The sequence below is a fragment of the Zingiber officinale genome, chromosome 10B (assembly GCF_018446385.1).
Source record: "Zingiber officinale cultivar Zhangliang chromosome 10B, Zo_v1.1, whole genome shotgun sequence".
Taxonomy (NCBI): domain Eukaryota; kingdom Viridiplantae; phylum Streptophyta; class Magnoliopsida; order Zingiberales; family Zingiberaceae; genus Zingiber; species Zingiber officinale.
In genome coordinates this window covers 33,157,098-33,166,801 of record NC_056005.1, presented here as the reverse complement: position 1 = coordinate 33,166,801, position 9,704 = coordinate 33,157,098, and positions in this window count along the sequence as shown.

Below are 9,704 nucleotides of genomic sequence, written 5' to 3'. Positions count from 1 at the left end.
AAAACAAGTTAAATTTTGGTCTACCTCCCCCTAAACTTATGCTAATCCTTCTCCCCCTTTGATCACAAAAAAATGGGGTTTCAAGAAGAAAATCTAAGGGTTAAAGACTTAGAAAATTTTGAGATCCTTAAAAACATGCAATAATTTTTACATAAACAGACTCTAAAAAATTTTAAGTAAAATTTTAATAAAATTTTCTAAGTGAAATTATAAGAAAGAATTCTAACTTAGACGGTTTTGCAAAAAAAAATAAAAATAAAAAATAATTTTCTAAGTTAAAAAAAATATTTTTTTTAAAAAAAAATTCTAACTTAAATCTTTGAAAATTTTTCTAAGTAATTAAATTCTAAGTCAATTTCACGTAAAAGTATTTTTCTAAGTATAAAAATATTTTGAAAAAAAAAATGTTTGAAAAACTTTGAAAGCATTAATTAATTCTAATTTTAATTCTTTAACAGAAAGTTAATTAAATATTTATTTCAATATTTTGGCTTCCAGGTCATGGCGAGACACTAGGCTTTCTTGGTTATTGGAGCAACAACCACTTCCTTAGACATAGCCTCATAGAGAAATTTATTGTTTAATTTTCTCACTGGAAAGCGCTAATTTTAATTTTAAAATTTAGATTAAGCAAGATTTAGGAACCCAATAAAGGTTCCAGCCTACTGGATTAACTAAAAAATTTTTAGGGACATATTCTCTTGAAATGTTCTTAATTTGTCCTGGGTGATATCTATAATACCAATTCAAATTTTTAAATTTTCTAAAATTAGATTAGCATGCATAGTTTTTCAAGTTGTCTATTTGATTTTTCAAATTTTGATTTTCTAATTGTAATTTTTCATTTTTCAATTTTGATTTATCTAATTCTTCTATAGGGCAGGATTTAGCTAAAATTATTTTTAAATTCTTTATTTCTTTTTCTAATTTACAGCAGTCTTTAGTTAATAACTTAATAAACTTAAAAAGTTTATCGGAAGGAAGAGAACTACCTGACTTACCTTGTCGAGTTCGTTGTCCGTGTCTCCCCCTGACCTGCTGCTTTCTTCTGACGAAGCTCCCCCTTCATTGATGCTCTCGATGCTCATCTCGGAAGAGCTTGAATCGCAGTTGTCGTCTTGATAACTCGCCATCAGTGCGAGTCCGGAGAATGCTTCGACTTCCGATTCGGACGACGTATCATCCCACGTCGCCTTTAGGGCCTTTCACTTTTGGTAGGCTTCTTACCCTTCTCCTTGTCCTTGTTCTTCAGCTTGGGCCAGTTGTCCATGACGTGCGCTTCTTCGTCGCAGTGGTAGCAGCAGATCGTTCTTTTCTTCTTTCCCTACAGATGGTTAGTAGATCTGGATTTACAAAGTTTCTTGAATCTTCTTACCATCATTACCATTTCCTCGTTGTCGAGAGAGGATTCTGACTCTGGTTCGTCTCTCGAAGCTTTGAGGGTGACGTTGTTCTTGGGCTCCTTCTTTCCTGCACATCTTGACTCATGCACTTCAAATGTTGAAAAGAATTCTTCTAATGAAATCTTTTCTAAATCATTAGAAATGTAAAATGCATCTACTAATGATGCCCATTTGGTATTTCTAGGAAAGGAGTTTAAAGCGTACCTTAGCGAATCTCGGTTACTTACCTTTTCTCCGAGATTCGAAAGTCCGGTATTAATTTCTTTTAGTCTCGAGTGCAAATGCGCGACTGTCTCGTCTTCCCCAAGTCACAGGCTGGTGAGCTGATTGCGAAGCAAATCTCTTCTGGCGAGCTTGGCTTCGGACATCCCTTCGTGTAGCTCAAGGAACTTCTCCCAAAGTTCCTTTGCCGAGTCGTAGTGCCCGATCCTGTTGACTTCTTGAGGTGGAAGAAAGCTTAGCAGATGGTATTCTGCTTTTCCATTCACCACGTATTCAGCCTGCTCCTTTTTTGTCCATTGACATTTTTCCTTACCTTCTGGAGCTATAAAGCCAGATTCCATTGTTAAAACTAATTCAAAATCTGTTGTAAAAAATACCTGCATCAATTTTTTCCAGGTGGTGAAGTCCCCTTCGTATTTCGGCGGGTGGATTCTTGGTCCGGCCATCTCGTTGCTTCATTCGGCGGTTAGTCCTCCTGAAGCGCCTCGGCTCTGATACCACTTATAGGACCGTTGCAGCCGGCTAGAAGGGGGGTTGGATAGCCTACAAATTCAAAAACAAAACCAACCCTTCTCAAACTCTTAAACTAACACTTGCATAAAATAAAAGCTATAAATAAAATCAGAAAAGTAAAAGGCACACGAGATTTACTTGGTTACAAACGGGGAGGTTGTTAATCCAAGAAAACATAGCACTAGTGTCTCCTTCAGGCGGAGAAGCCTTTTACAGCAATGAAGCGCACAACAGAAGCTAAACTACAGAAAAGCGTACAAGTGTAGAAAGAATGCTTGAGTTCTGAATAGGTTGAAAAGCTTCTGGACCAAGGCTATATTTATAGCCTTGGTCGGAGCGCCTAGAAGGGTTTCGGACGCCCTGGGGGGGATAAATTTTATTCCCCAACATTCAGATTGAGATAAATCTCGATCTAGTCAACATTCAAGGTTCGGGCGCTCGGAAGCATTCCAGGCGCCCCGGAGCCCAAAGTCAACAGAAGTTGACTTTTTCATCCGGAACCTCTTCTCCTGTTCAGTCCTACCTCGGTCCGGTTCTTCTACTCCGGATCCGCTTGCTTGGGTGATCTCTGTCATCCGGAAAAGGGCTCACCTGAACCCAACTTCTGGTCTTCTCGAGCGGGCTTCCCTCCGGCTTCTCGTCCCTCGGAATCGCCGCATGTTTCCTTCTCATCCGCCGGCGTACTCATCCGCAGTCTTCGTCCCTCGGACGCACTGCGTGCTGTCCTTCTCGCTAGCTGCGTCTCTTGCTCCTCGAGCAGTCTTCCGCTCTGGCTTTCATCCTTCTGAACCACCTCACGCTTCCTTCTCGTCTGCCAGTGTACTCTTCCGCAGCGCCTCGTCCCTTGGACGCACCGCGTGCCGTCCTTCTCGCTAGTTACGTCTTCCACTCGACTACCTGTGCTCCTAAGCTCCTACACACTTAGACACAAGGTTAGAAACACACAGGACCTAACTTACCTTGTTGATTACACCAAAATAACCTTGGGGTTCCAACACAAGGGTCCAATCACACACAATATTTGTAAGCCATAATAGTTGGAGCCTGCAACCACAGAGTTAGCAAATCCTACTATTACCCTGCCTAAATTATGTATGACGTGTGCATAATTAAACTAAAAACCAAACACACAGAGGCAAACCCTAGCTCTGATACCAATTATTGGTTGGTCCTAAGAAGATTGTACCGGTTCCACTGTACAAAAATTTTGTACAAGTGTCGAACCTTTCCTAAACAACATATTGTGTTCTTTAGAAATTAAATTAGGAATCGCAAATGGAACTTAACATTATTGATTCCAAATTTAACTTATATGTTCTTAATGGTTTAGATTTGGATCACAAACGATGCTTAACATTATTGATCCAAATCCACCTATGTTATAAATTCAATTACATATTAATTTCCAAAATTGGCTTCCAGGACTGCATGGTGAGGCACTAATCCTTCTTGGGTATGGGACCATCCACCACCGCCTAGACAAAGACTTTTAAGGAAATCTAATATTTAATTTCCTTATATAACTCTAGGTTTAACCAAAAGTAACAATCGAATCATAAATTCGAAAAACAAAAAAAAAACACAAACTCGAATCATAAATTCGAAACTCTAGAATCATATGCCTCTTGTGTTTGGAAATCATACAAAGAAAAATTAGCATGATGTGGAAAATAATTGCTAAATTGCTAGTTATACCTTTCTTTGTATGCAATGACCTCTTGATCTTCTGCCGTATTCCCCGCCTCCTCTTGGACGTCGTGTGGGCAACGAACCTCCAAGATGAACACCACCCAAAAGCTCCTCCTCCTTCTCTAAGTTTTAGCCACAACCACCACCAAGGAATAAAAGAGAACAAGGGGAAAGGAAAGGGGAGAGGGCCGACTACAAGAGAGAGCACAAGCAAGAGAATAAGAATTTATACATCATGAGGCCTCTCCTCCCCTTCTTTTATAATACTTGCCCAAGGCAAATAAGGAAAGAATTTTTTTACAAAAATTAAAATCTTCCCCTTCATTTCCTTTCCTCCTTTTATTTTCCTTTTCCTCCTCTTTTATTCTCTTAATGGTCGGCCCCTTGCTTGGACACCAAGCAAGGGTGGTCGGCCCCTATAAAGAGGGAGAAAAATATTTTGTAAAAATTTTATAAGCAAAGAAGGAAAGCTCTTATAAAATTTCACAAGCTCTCTTTTAATTTCCTAATGTGATGTTTAAAAAGGAAAGTTCTAAAAGTAAACCAAGTTTTAAAATTTAAAACATCTCTTATAAAATTTCCTTTTTTATCATGGTTACAAAAAAGGAAAAGTTTCAAATTTAAAACTCTCTTTTTAAAAACCATGTGGACGGTTAAAAAAGGAAAGTTTTAAAACTTTCTTTTAAACCATGTGGCCTAATTCAAATAAGGAAAGTTTCATAATTTTAAAATCTCTCTTTTAAAACTTGTAGATATCTACAAAGAGAAAATTTTAAAAATTCAAAACACCCCTCATAATTTGAATTATGTGGTTGGCCCCTTCATGAAGCATATGGTTGGCCACCTTAAGGAGAATATGGTCGGCCCCTTTGGCTTGGTTACCAAGCCATGGGTCGGCCCCTTCTTGGACACCAAAATGGGCTTCTCATGAGTGGATATGAGGCATTAATGAGGCTATGATAGTGTAACACCCACTAAGCTTTTAAGATAAAATAAGAGAATGATGAATTTGCCTTAGAAAAATATTAGTAGAATGTTGAACCAAAAAGAAATAAAAAGAAATAAAAATAGGGAGTTGTCAAGGATTGAACCTTGAACCTCTCATGATGTAAATGATAGGATTAATGGGTAATAACCAGTTGGGATAGGAATAATATATTGATAGCAAAGGAGGGAAACTCATGATAAGGATGAGAGTAAAAGCTAGCCAAAAGAAAACAAGAAAAGAACAAGAGAAAGGCAACTTGCCTTCCTTCTTTTCTCTCCCTCTTCCTCTCTCTTTTTGCCGTGACTTAAAGAGGACCATTAAGGGGATTCATTCCCCCTTGTTTCATCATGAATGATGAGAACAAATAAATAAATAAAATAAAAATAAAATGAAAAAAAAAGGGCTAAGGGAGAAGGAAAGCAAAAACCAATTTTGCTACCTCTTCCCCCTTAACATAAAAGGGAACATGTAAAGAGAAGATTTTATTTTTCTCTCATTTCTCTCATTCTCTCCTCTCCATCACCGAGAACCTCAGCCCCCTCTCCTCCATTTTCGGCCCCCAAAACAAAGTTCCTCCTAGGATACAAAGGAGGGCTACCAAAGGAAATCAAAGGAGGAGAACAAGAAGAAGAGACCCTTTCTTCCATCACCACACTTTAGAACCACAAGCAAAAAGGATGTAAGTATCCCCTCACCTGTGGTACAAGTAGTTTTGATGTGTTTTTGGATTTTATGAGGATTTTAAAACCTAGAACAAAGTTGTGAAAAATTCGGCCAAAGGAAGGACTTGTGATCCTAGGAATGTTTAAAATAAGCCTTGATTCATGATAATTTTTCTATGCTTTGTAAGAAGGTTTTCTCTCATATTTTTATATATATGTGATGTTGGATTAGAGATGTATCTAACCCTAGAGTTTCGGCCAAAAAGGTTTTATAAGGGCTAGGGAATTTATTTGTTTACCTAACTTGCACAAAACCTTCTAAATAAATGGTTAAGGATCCATTATTGTTTTCATACTTGAAGGTTACTTGGAACCAAAAGTATCCCACTCACAAGTTTCGGCCAAGGAAGGGTTTAGGGTTAGGAATACTTTGAATTTAAACTCACTATGTTTATATGATAGAATATAGATTTTCTTAAAGAAGTTGCATGCTTGTATGTTGATAGAAACTCATGAACACCACTCTTAATATTTCGGCCATGGTAAGGTGGATGGCTTAGAATATCTTAAACAGATTTTTAACATGCTCAAAACCTCCATGACAATAAGATATGAAAGTTGTTTAATGCTTAATTAGAGTATAGGAAAATTGGTTGCATGATATATGATAATTATGACCACAAGGGTCCTAGCTTGTTGTGAACCAAATTTATATGTATAGTTCTTTGATATTTTTGCCATAAAACTTGTTTAAGTTTTCCATACTTTAAGCCACCTAAAACCTAGTTTAAAGACTTGGAAGGTTTCGGCCAAACATATGCTATGAGATAAAGAAAGGAAAAACCTAGGAAACCTAAGACACAGTTTAAATGTATGCTTATAGTGCTTGACTTTTATACATGTTATGAAATGTGTTATGACTTTCTATGCTTTTATGCCATTTGAACAAATTCTATGCTTGATGAGGTTCGGCCATGTAGGGTTTAAAGACCTAGAAACCCTAAAAATTTAGACCTCATGTGTTAAAGATGCTTCTTAAGAAATTGAGATAACATGTTGTTGTGTTCACATGCTTATATATTTAACTATGATTCAAATGGACACCTGAAGGTCTCGACCATGAAGGGATACATGCCCTAGAAACCCTAGAACTTACATTGAACATGCTCATGTCACTCTCCATGAAATATGAAATGTAGAAAGCTAAAAATTCACATGCTATATGTTGTTAGTGACCTAAATTGATGCTAAGGGAAGTTTCGGCCATGACCACTTGTATGATGCCATTGATGAATTTATACATGATGTTAGAGTAAGTTCACATGCTTGTATGCTTGCTTGAAAACCTAAATGAGTACTTGTAAGTTTCGGCCAAGACATAAATTTAAGGGCTTAAAGAATTTAGGAACTAACTCAATGGTGCTTACCAAATTTCTTGAAATGAATGCTATAAATATGGTTAAAGTTTCCATGCTTTATGTCATTTAGAACCTTGTTTCACACTTGTTAAGGTTCGGCCAAATGAGGTATAAGGACTTGGAGAACTTAGAGTCCAAGTAAATCTTGTTTAAAATACTTCCTATGAGAATGATACGTGGATGAATTAGGTTCTACATGCTTGGATGTTGTTTAAAACCTAAATTGGCACCTAAGAGGGTTTCGGCCAAGATAAGAACCCAAGGGATTAGGAAGCTTAGTACCCAAATTAATCATGTTACATTGTTCCTTATGATTGGATGAACACATGATACACTTTTATGCTTAGACATGTATGCTTATGAACTATACAAGATGAGAAATTCTACGATATGTTATGAGTTCAAAATATGCATGTTTTATGTTATAATATGTGGGTAAATTTTACATGCTTTGACGATATGATATGAGCTGAAAATATGTATGCTTATGTTATGATATGTGGTTAAATTATGCATGCTTTGATGCTATGTTTAGTGCTTAAAATATGCATGCTTTCATGATATGCTATGTGGTTAAATTATGCATGCTTTGATGCTATGTTTAGTGCTTAAAATATGCATGCTTTCATGATATGCTATGTGGTTAAATTATGCATGCTTGATGATATGCTTTATGCTTAAAATATGCATGTTTTTATGATCCATGCCTAAGTGATGCATATTGTTATGATAGGATGTATGCCTAAGTGATGCATATTGTTATGATATGATGTATGCCTAAGTGATGCATACCTTTATGACATGATGTATGCCTAAGTGATGCATACTTTTATGATATGATGTATACCTAAGTGATGCATACTTTTATGACATGATGTATGCCTAAGTGATGCATACTTTTATGATATGATGTGTGCCTAAGTGATGCATGCTTTTTATGATGTATGATATGTATAAGTATGACATGTACTTTACTTTATATGGCTTGTACCAAGGGTGGGCTCCATTAGCGCCCCGGGGTCGATAGAATAAGACTCGGGCCTCGTTAGGGATGGGCTCCTAAGTGCCCCTAGGTCGATGGAGTAAGACTCGGGCCTAGTATGTTTGCCTTGTAGGGTTCAAGACTTGCTACCTTGGACCTACATAGGTTGCGCGCAATATATAAGTGGTACATAGCCGGGATCCCCTTTAAGTTGAGATTATGTTCAAGTATATATATATGTAAGAAGAAATGGTTTTAAAGATCATGAGACATACACATGTTTTTCGGATGCATGTTTTTCAAAATCATATGCATATACCTTATGATGATTTATATGCCATGGTTAGATATGATTACGTTATGTTCCATGATATGTTCATGTGTATGATATGCCATGACTCCTTATGATGATATGCCATGATTAGATACGATTATGTTATGCCTCATGCTATGCTTTACGCTATGATATGTCATGACTAGCTATGATTTCTTCATGTTGCATGATATGCTTAAAAGAGTATGTTACATTATGTCATGACTAGTTGAAGTGATGCCATGTTGAGACATTCTTTGATTATATTATGATTTTCGGTTTTAGTGAGTAGGAAAGGAACTTACTAAGCCATGAGTGCTCACAGCTTACTGTCCTTGTACCACAGATAAAGGAAAAAGCTGGATGAGCTAGAGGAGCAGCAGGAGAGGCAAGGAGATGTGTGTGGCGGTGGCTAGGCAACCAAATAAGAACCTGCTTTAAAACTTTTAAAGAACTACGCTTTGGTATCATGAATTGTAGTACCATATGTGTGACTTGATGTTATGTTTCTACTAAATTTGTTATCATGTTATTGAGGCACTGATAGTGTAGTTCGGATTTGATAAAAAGGAAAACAAAAGAAAAGTTTTTATTAAAATAAGAAAATTATTTTAAGTCTTCCGCTGTTATTTGTACATAGAGTATCGTAGCCCCGTTCCTTAGGGTTAGCAGGGAGGGCGGGCGTTACAGGTTGGTATCAGAGCCAAAGTTTTTGCCAGCTCACTACACACACATCAAGCCTCCGACCTGCCGCTCCAAGTAAGAATGTTTATGCTTAATTTACTTGTTATATGCTTATGCTTAGTTTCATGTTATATGACTTATGCTTTATTTATTTTCTTCCTTGTTATATTGCCTATGCTTTATTTTCTTTGCTACATTGCTTATGCTTTATTTCCTTATGTTATATTGTTTGTCACTCTATTCCTTAAAAACCATGTGGACGGTTAAAAAAGGAAAGTTTTAAAACTTTCTTTTAAACCATGTGGCCTAATTCAAATAAGAAAAGTTTCATAATTTTAAAATCTCTCTTTTAAAACTTGTAGATATCTACAAAGAGAAAATTTTAAAAATTCAAAACACCCCTCTTAATTTGAATTATGTGGTTGGCCCCTTCATGAAGCATATGGTCGGCCACCTTAAGGAGAATATGGTCGGCCCCTTTGGCTTGGTTACCAAGCCATGGGTCGGCCCCTTCTTGGACACCAAAATGGGCTTTTCATGAGTGGATATAAGGCATTAATGAGGCTACGATAGGGACCTAGAGGAGAAATTGGTTTTCGCCTCCCGACGAGCTTGAGTATCTCGTGTTTGCCCTAAACACACAACTCAAGTTCATCAATAATAACTCATTCCACTAGAGAGTTATTATTGCACTACCGCACCAATCCCAAATTACATTATGGGCTCCTTCTTATCATGAGTGTGTTAATCTCCCTGTGTTTAAGATATCGGATGTCCACTAATTAATTGAGTTACTGACAACTCATTTTAATTAATGTCTTAGTCCAAGA